Below are 8,030 nucleotides of genomic sequence, written 5' to 3'. Positions count from 1 at the left end.
AGACACAATATCTTCCAAGGCTGCTGTTCACTGTATAAGCATCATTGAAAAGCTAAAAGGGGTCAGTGCCTTTTCTCACCAGACATGCAGAAATGCAACAGACCAATGGGGAATTGTCTTCCAACACAGTCTCATAACAATTTATATTTGCCTGAAACTCTCTAGCGTCGGAAAGTTCTTGAGACTATATTTATTCTAGCCCTCCCCATCCTTAGAGACATATCTGAGAAAAGACTATCAGACAGAGGTCAAAAAACTTTTTCTATAAAGGGCCAGGTAGTAAAGATTATAAACTTTGCATGCCATGGAATCTCTATTGCAACTACACTGCTGTTGTAGCACTAAGCAGCCATAGACAATAATCAGTCAATCAAGTGTTACAACTTCACTTACAGACATTGAAATTTTAATTTTATGTAATTTTATGGGTCATGAAATATTATTCCCCTTTTGATTTTTAACCATTAAAAATGTAAAAACAGTTATTAACTCTCAGGCTGTAGAAAAATAGGTAGAAAAATGAGCAGCAGGCCAGATTTGGTCCATACTGTTTTAAAGAATAAGATTCTCATAAATTGGCATGAATTCAATTAGGAGAGGGCAACATTTTTCATCTGTTTCTTTTTAAGTACCTATTCCCCAAGTTGGGAGAATTTACAGTTGCAGAAAAATAAAACCACTTAAGTACCGAGGCTTACAAAAATGCTAATTGTGATGCATTTAAATTAAATGCTAATTGTGATGTGATGGTTAAATTTCTGTGTCAGCTTGACTGGGACATATGGTGCCCAGATTAAACATTATTTCTGGGTGTATCTATGAGGATGTTTCTGGATGAGATTAGCATTTGAATCAGTAGACTCAAGTCCTCAGATGGGGACTTCCCTGATGGCACAGTGGTTAAGAATCCGCCTGCCAATGCAGGGGGACACGGGTTCGATCCCTGGTCCGGGAAGATCCCACATGCCGCGGAGCAACTGAGCCCGTGTGCCACAGCTACTGAGCCTGTGCTCTAGAGCCTGCGAGCCACAACTACTGAGCCCATGCGCTGCAACTACTGAAGCCCGTGCGCCTAGAGCCCGTGCTCTGCAACAAGAGAAGCCACCTCAATGATAGGCCCGCGCACCGCAACAAAGAGTAGCCCCCGCTCGCCGCAACTAGAGAAAGCCCGTGCGCGCAGCAATGAAGACCAACGCAGCCAAAAATTTTAAAAATAAAATAAATAAATAAATAAATTTTAAAAAATAAATGAATAAAGCAGATGGCCTTCCCCAATGTGGATAGGCATTACCTCTGGGATGGAGGGAAAGGAATGATAATTGGGGAAGGATATGTGTGTGTGTGTGGGTGCTTTGTTTTATCTGTATTGTTTTATTCTTTAAGCACATTGATACACAAATGTTTGTTGCATCTTTATCTAATCTTTTGTACCTCTGAAATATCTCATTAATTTGGAGAGATTCTTTTCAAACCCTTCAAAACGAAGTAGTCTCCTTCCTCTTTCTCTTCCTGAAAGGGTCCTAAAATCATTAGGTGAGTGCGAGAATAGGGGAGAAGAGGCTAGGTGGTAGGTAGGCTTTATAGCCTGGAGCTGGGCATCAGAGCCTGAGCAAGGTGACAAGGGCATTCGCACGTGGAGGGGATGGCAATACCCATGGGAGATTGGTTATAAACAGGGAAATTGATCAAATGTATACAGATCCTCATTATTTGCGAATTCACTTACTTGCAAAAATTCATTTGTAACCTCAAAATCAGTACTTGTGATGCTTTCACAATCATTTGTAGACATGCACAGAGTGGCAAAAAATTTGAGTTACTTGATGCACATGTTCCCAGCTGAGGTCAGACAAGTGACACTCTGCCTTTGTTTCAGCTTCCACATTATAAACAAGTGTCCTTTCCACAGTCTAATTTTTTTGTTTTTTAACATTTGGGGCTTTTTGTTAGTGATTTCACTATTTAAAATTGTCCCAATCATAGTGCTGAAGTGCAGTCTAGTGCTCCTAAGGGCAAGAACCCTGTGATGTGCCTTACAGAGAAAATACGTGTGTTAAATGAGGTTTGTTCCAGCATGAGTTATATTGCTGTTAACCATAAGTTCAATGTTAATGAATCAATAATATATATTAATAAAATGTCCTTAAACAGAAACACATAAAACAAGGTTATATACTGATCAGTTGATAAAAATGTTAATGAGAGGCTCACAGGGACCTAACTCTGTATTTCCCCTAGGAGCAATGATTCAGTGTTTGCAGTGACATTATAGAACAAACTACCTCAAATCATGAGATTCAACTGTAAATATATTAAGGATAATGGAAGCCAGGTTTCTTCCTGTCAGAGAAGGGAATTACAAATGTGGTAAGGAGAAAACTAGAATGAATTTTATAATGTTGGGATTGGAATCTGTTGAACTCGTAGTTTTCAATATAGATATGACTATGAACGGAAATATGTGTATCCATGTGTGTGTGTGTGCATGTGTGTATTCCTGACTCTGTCCACTGAGAGGCCTAGGAGCAATAAGCACACCAAGCACACAGATCTTGGCTCTTTCCCTGCTTACAAAAGGACCCAGAGTTCCCTGGAAAATACCTGACTCACAGGGCTGCAGTAGGAAAAGTACATCTTTTTTGTCCCAGAAAGCAAAAAAACATGCTAAGAGAACAATGGGATGTGTCAAAAGTACACAAAAGTCAGCTTGAGGAGGCTCCCAATGACCAAATTGGGGACAATTTGAGAACAAAATAAAGGATTACAACTCATTGAATAGAATAGGAAGGCACAAGTCCATAAGATATAAATGAATGAATGAATAAATTGAAAATTTGATGAAGATTAGTACATTTACATAATTTAAAGCACACACACACACAAATTATTAATTACAGAGGGGAGAAGAGTAACTTTATACCGGGGAAACCTGGTAGACTATATCAATCAAGCAATCAAAGCAAACAGCCTCAGGAATGGGACAGACCTGTATCATGCATCACTTAACAGGATACCATGAGAGGAACACAGCATCACTTCTGTGATTTTCCAGCCTAAAATGCATAATTTAATCATGAGGAAATATTCAAACCAAACTGAGAGATATTTTATTAAATAAATGGCTTGTAATCCTCAAATGTGTCAAAATTATGAAAATCAAGGAAAACTATGAAACTGTTCCACACTGGAGACAAGGAAGAAGACAGGCCAACCAAATGCAACATGTGGTTCTGAGCTGGGTGCTTTTGCTGTAAAGGACATTGTTCCATCAGTTTGAGAAACTTGAATGGGGGCTAAGAATCGAACTGTTGTAATGTAACAGTGTTAATATCCTTATTTTGATGGTTATATTGCAGTCACGTAAGAGACTGTCCTTGTTTTTACAAAACAGAGAAAGTATTCTGGACTATCAGGTTGGCAACTTATTCTCAAATGATCAGGGGAAAAGAAAGTTTTTTGTACGTATAGATTTTCTGTAAGGTTGTAATTTTTCCCTCCAAAATTTTTTTAATCATTAACATTAAACAAAATTAAGTAATGTGCACTAGAAGACAGAATGGGTTTGGTGAGAATATTGTGCCAGAGTAACTTTATTGATAGGTTTTGATAGCTCTACTGGGCTGATAATCAGGCATAGTAACCCTGATTTCAGCAAGGTATTCGGCAAAAACCTTATACAATGTCTCTGTAAATAAAAGGGGGAAATGTGTGATGGAAAATAGGAAAGTTAGGCAGCTTCAAAGCTGGTTCAATATTTACACCAACATAATGCCTCTTTTTAAAAAAAATGTCAGCCTGAAAGAAAGTTTCCAGCAGCATGCCACAGGACTTTGTACTTGGTCCTATTCTGGTCAACACTTTTGTCAACATGGAAGATATGAGTCATCTTTATCAAAGGTACAGAAAGTAATACTTAGGAGACTAGCTAATATAGTGGATGGCAGAATCATTAAAAAATCTCTGCAATGACAGGCTGAAGAAAGTTTAAAAATGTATAATAGATACATGTATAAAAACCCTTCACTTAGGTATATAAAACTAACAAACACAATCCAAGGAAGACCTGGCTTAATAGCAGTTCAAATGAAAAAACACCTGTAAGTTTCAGATGACCACAAACTTAAGTAGCCTCACTGCCAAAAAATAATTTAAGCTTAGGCTGCATTAAAAGAGGTTTATTGTCTATAACAAGAGTTTTTTGTACTATGAACTTATTCAGACCACATTAAAAGGACCACATTAAGTTCTAGGAGTTACTTATTGAAAGGGACAATGACAACCAGAGTGTACCCAGAGGAAAGTGATTTCAGTGAAAGATCTGTAAATCACATGAAAGACAGATGAGTATAAATAGCTAGTTTTTCAGTGCTTACTCTATGAGGGCTTTGTTACGCCTATTTTACAGGTAAGAAAATTGAGGCTTAAAGAGGTTAGGTATCTTTCGTCAAGTCACATGGCTGGTAAATGGTGGATGTAGGATATGAGCCAGAACTGTTCTGATTTTTTTTTAAATTAATTTATTTATTTATGGCTGTGTTGGGTCTTCGTTTCTGTGCGAGGGCTTTCTCTAGTTGTGGCAAGCAGGGGCCACTTCATCGCGGTGCGCGGGCCTCTCACTATCGCGGCCTCTCTTGTTGCGGAGCACAGGCTCCAGACGCGCAAGCTCAGTAATTGTGGCTCACGGGCCCAGCTGCTCTGCGGCATGTGGGATCTTCCCAGACCAGGGCTCGAACCCGTGTCCCCTGCATTGGCAGGCAGACTCTCAACCACTGCGCCACCAGGGAAGCCCCAGAACTGTTCTGATTTTAAAGCCTGTGTTTTTAACCACTCTACTGCACTACCTTGAAAAAGTAGTAGGAAAGTTCCACTTAGATGAGAAAACAGTTTCATTGTGAACATGGTAGTTGTTTTCAAATAGATGTTAAGTAGTCATGTGGTCCCTGAGAACAGAATTAAGACCAGTGAGGGGAAATGAAAAGGAGGCGGATTCAGTACATTCTAAAAGAAGAGTCTTTAATGATTAGAGGTGCTTACAATTGACCAAAATTGACTTGTGAATGTTCATGTAGAAGCCAAATGAAAATCTGGTACCATAGATGTTACAGAAGGATTCTTGCATTGGCTGGGCCGGGTAATCACCAATATACTTCTTGCTTTAATATTCAGTGGAGGTAGAAACAGCTAGGAATTTTCAGCCCAAATATTGTTTTTCAACTTCCAAAGATGCTGAGACGTGCCCTTGTATCTGTGTAGTATCTATTCCTAGTATCTGGAAGTATTTGTGAATTAAAAAAAAAGAGAGACAGTATAAAAAAAAGCATATAGGGCTTCCCTGGTGGCACAGTGGTTAAGAATCCGCCTGCCAATGCAGGGGACAGGGGTTCGAGCCCTGGTCTGGGAAGATCCCACATGCTGTGGAGCAACTAGGCTGATGTGCCACAACTACTGAGCCTGCGCTCTAGAGCCCGCGAGCCACAACTACTGAAGCCTGTGCACCTAGAGCCCGTGCTCTGCAACAAGAGAAGGCCCCACTCGCCACAACCAGAGAAAAGCCCACGCAGCAAGGAAGACCCAATGCAGCCAAAAATAAATAAAATAAAATAAATTTATTTTTAAAAATGCATATAAGGGAACAGGGTAATTAGATTTTTATCTAATTACAAGCTGAACTGATAATTAAATGAAAACTATACAGGATAGGTAGATTGAGTCTAGACCTATTTTTGTAGGAGTTTAGATTCTATAAAATATCTTATGTAACAACTAGCTGTTTTTTAGAATGCTGTAACTTTATTTTTTAATTTATTTTATTGAAGTATAGTTGATTTACAATGTGTTAATTTCTGCTGTATAGCAAAGTGAGTCAGTTATACATATATGTACATTCTTTTTCATATTCTTTTCCATTATGGTTTATCACAGGATATTGAATATAGTTCCCTGTGCTGTACAGTAGAACCTTGTTGTTTATCTATCCTATATATAATAGTTTGCATCTGCTAATCCCAAACTCCCAATCCTTCTTTCCCACACCCACCTCCCCACTGGCAACCACAAGTTGGTTCTCTGTGAGTCTGTTTCTGTTTTGTAGATAAGTTCATTTGTGTCATATTTTAGATTCTACATATAAGTGATATCAAGTGGTATTTGTCTTTCTCTTTCTGACTTACTTCACTTAGTATGATAATCTCTAGGTCCATCCATATTGCTGCAAATGACATTATTTCATTCTTTTTTATGGCTGAGTAGTATTCCATTGTATATATATGCCACATCTTTTTATCCATTCATCTGCTGATGGACATTTAGGTTGTCTCCATGTCTTGGCTATTGTGAGTAGTGCTGCTATGAACATAGGGATGCATGTATCTTTTTGAATTAAAGTTTTGTCCAGATATATGCCCAGGAGTGGGATTCCTGGATCATATGGCAACTCTATTTTTAGTTTTTTGAGGAGCCTCCATACTGTTTTCCATAGTGGCTGCAGCAATTTACATTCCCACCAACAATGTAGGAGGTTTCCCTTTTCTCCACACCCTCTCCAGCATTTGTTATTTGTAGATTTTGTAATGATGGCCTAGAATGGTATAACTTTAAAATCACCTAAACGGGGGGGGGGGGGGGGTGTCTTCAAGATGGCGGAGGAGTAAGACGTGGAGATCACCTTCCTCCCCACAAATACATTAGAAATACAACTACATGTGGAAAACTCCTACAGAACACCTACTGAATGCTGGCAGAAGACCTCAGACTTCCCAAAAAGGCAAGAAATCCCCCACGTACCTGGGTAGGGCAAAAGAAAAAAGAAAAAACAGAGACAAAAGAATAGGGATGGGACCTGCACCTCTGGGAGGGAGCTGTGAAGGAGGAAATGTTTCCACACACTAGGAAGCCCCTTCACTGGCAGAGACAGGGGGTGGGTGGGGGGGAAGCTTCGGAGCCATGGAGAAGAGCACAGCAACAAGGGTGCAGAGGGCAAAGCGGAGAGATTCCCGCACAGAGGATCGGTGCCGACCATCACTCACCAGCCCGAGAGGCTTGTCTGCTCACCCGCTGGGATGGGCGGGGTCTGGGAGCTGAGGCTCTGGCTTCGGAGGTCAGATCCCAGGGAGAGGACTGGGGTTGGCTTCACGAACACAGCCTGAAGGGGGCTAGTGCACCACATCTAGCCAGAAGGGAGTCCGGGATAAAGTCTGGAACTGCCTAAGAGGCAAGAGACCATTGTTTCGGGGTGTGCAAGGACAGGGGATTCCTTCCCCGTCTGCCTACAACAGGCAGAGCACCACCTAAACAAACTCCAGAGACAGGCGTGAGCCGCGGCTATCAGCTCAGACCCCAGAGACAGGTATGAAATGCTAACGCTGCTGCTGCAGCCACCAACAATCCTGTGTGCAAGCACAGGGCACTATCCACACCTCCCCCACAACCCCCTGCCACCCCCCAGGAGCCTGTGCAGCCCGCCACTGCCAGAGTCCCATGATCCAGGGACAACTTCCCCGGGAGAACACATGGTGCACCTCAGGCTGTTGCAATGTCATGCTGGCCTCTGCCGCCCGCAGGCTTGACCCGCATTCCAATTATAACTAGCGTTCCCCTCCCTCCTCCCAGCGTGAGTCAGCCAGAGCCCCCTAAACAGCCGCTGCTTTAACCCCTTCCTGTCTGGGCAGAAACAGAGGCCTGAGGGTGACCTACACGCAGAGGTGGGGCCAAAACCAAAGCTGAACCCCAGGAGCTGTGCGAACAAAGAAGAGAAAGGGAAATTTTCTCCGTGCAGCCTCAGGAGCAGCGGATTAAATCCCCACAACGAACTTGATGTACCCTGCACCTGTGGAATATCTAAATAGACAACGAATCATCCCAAAATTGAGGTGGTGGAATTTGGGAGCAACTGTAGACTTGGGGTTTGCTGTCTGCGACTGAATTGTTTCTGATTTTTATGTTTATCTTAGTATAGTTTTTAGCACTTGTTCTCATTGGTGGATTTGTTTATTGGTTTGCTTGCTCTGTCTTTTTTTATTATTATTTTTTAA

General features: G+C 41.3%; 1 long non-coding RNA gene across 1 annotated transcript; it reads right to left on the bottom strand.

The window, feature by feature from the left end:
* Positions 1-1,227: 1,227 nt before the first annotated feature.
* LOC309633045 lies at positions 1,228-7,385 on the bottom strand. Its single transcript, XR_014247272.1, has 2 exons — positions 7,051-7,385; positions 1,228-5,269 (listed from the first exon to the last, which is right to left on the bottom strand). It is a non-coding gene; the product is annotated as an uncharacterized lncRNA (long non-coding RNA).
* Positions 7,386-8,030: the final 645 nt, after the last annotated feature.

Source organism: Balaenoptera borealis (assembly GCF_965194805.1).
Source record: "Balaenoptera borealis genome assembly, chromosome: 8".
Classification (NCBI taxonomy): domain Eukaryota; kingdom Metazoa; phylum Chordata; class Mammalia; order Artiodactyla; family Balaenopteridae; genus Balaenoptera; species Balaenoptera borealis.
This window is presented reverse-complemented; position numbering and strand designations above follow the sequence as displayed.